The sequence below is a fragment of the Cryptomeria japonica genome, chromosome 4 (genome assembly GCF_030272615.1).
Source record: "Cryptomeria japonica chromosome 4, Sugi_1.0, whole genome shotgun sequence".
Classification (NCBI taxonomy): domain Eukaryota; kingdom Viridiplantae; phylum Streptophyta; class Pinopsida; order Cupressales; family Cupressaceae; genus Cryptomeria; species Cryptomeria japonica.
Window position 1 is genome coordinate 759130713 of NC_081408.1, and position 1746 is coordinate 759132458.

Genomic DNA, 1746 nt, shown 5'->3' on the forward strand with positions numbered 1-1746 from the left:
CAATCAAATGGTAGTAGATCACTTAGTAAGGATAGGAAGAAAATTGTCTACCGGTATGGTAGAGAAGGCTACCAGAAGTAGAGCAGTCTTTACACACATGAAGATGCTACCACGGATGAGGAAAGTACCTCAGATGACTGTTGTAGTGGAGATGAAGTCAGAGCAAATCTTTTTATGGCTCAAGAGGTACCGGTACTTGAAGAAGTAGAGGAAGAAGAGTAAGAAGGAGAAGTAGACCTTGAAGCATAACTCATTAGTGCCCTAGATGAGCTAAAGAAAACAAGAAGAGACTTAAAGAAGGTAAAAAGGGTTGCAGCTGAAGAACAAGAATTGTTGGAGAAATCTCTTGAAGAGTCCAAGAGAACTACAGTAGATCTAAAAATCCAATTGGAAGAGGGAAAGAGGATGTGTGAAGTCACCAGTACTACTCTGAGTGAAAAGGAAAAGGAACATCAGAATCTGGAAGCAAAAATAGTGAAACTCTGGAAGGACTTAGAGAAAAGACAAGAAGAAATAAAAGTGAGAAGCAAATTTGAAGGTAGCATTGAAGCCTTGGACAAGATGCGGAGTAAATAGAAGCAATCCAAAGATACCAGTGGCTTAAGTTTTCAAGAAGGTCAAATTTCAAACAAAAAAGACACATCTAATAAGGAGATACAATTCACTTCTTCAAATAAATGAGAAGAGAAGAAGACATTCAAGGTAGGCAAGGATACCGACAAGAAGACATATGCAGATGTTCCTAGAAATTGCCACACAAACCGGTATGCTCAATGAATGAACTAGAGACCATACTCAATGCACCAACATGCAGATGCAAGGAGAAATGCAAGTATTGATCATGAAGCATTCATGAGGATTAGTAGCATGAAAGGAAGACCCCCGGTGAGGCGACCATTTGTAGGTTCAAGACAACATAATTGGTATGTTCTGAATTTTCATGGTTATTGTCACTGGTGCAATAAGTTCAGTCATAGAATGGCAGATTGTAGGAAGCTGAATGTCAACCCTAGTTTTGAGAGTAGAAACTCATTTGGTGCATTACAAAGTACAAATGTTATATGTTATAATTGCAATGAATTTGGTCACAAAAATTATGAATGTAGGAGCAATATGCAAATGTCCTACAACAATGTATCAAGTGCATCTTTTAGTACTAATGTGAAATGCTATAAGTGTCAAAATTTTGGTCACATAGAAAGGAACTGTCAGCTGAGAACTAACAAGCAAAAGAGAGTTGTATCGGATAAGAAGTTTGAGACAAAACAAGAACACAAAGTAACAAAAGAGGAAAAGAAAGAAGAGAAGCCGGTTTGGGTAGAAAAGGAGAAAAACAAGACAGAGTATAGCCTGATTGTGAAGAATGCTCTACATGCTAAAAGGAGAAACTTATGGGTAGTTGATAGTGGTTGTTTAAATCACATGATAGGAGATAAGAAAAAGTTAATCAAGATTGATGATTGGAATGGTGGTTCAGTCCGATTTGGTGACAACTCCTCCAGCAAGATCAAAGGCCAAGGTACACTGAATATTGATGAAAATCTCAAGGCTCATTATGTGTACTATATGGAAGGTTTGAAGCACAACCTACTGAGTCTAAGTCAGATGTGTGACAAACGACACAAGTTCTCATTTGACTCTATTGGTTTCTAGATAAGAAAGCAGATTACTAGTTAGGTGGTAACAGAAGGAAAGAGAATAGAGGGAAATGTCTACAATTTGAAGGAATGCTATGAGTCCAAATGC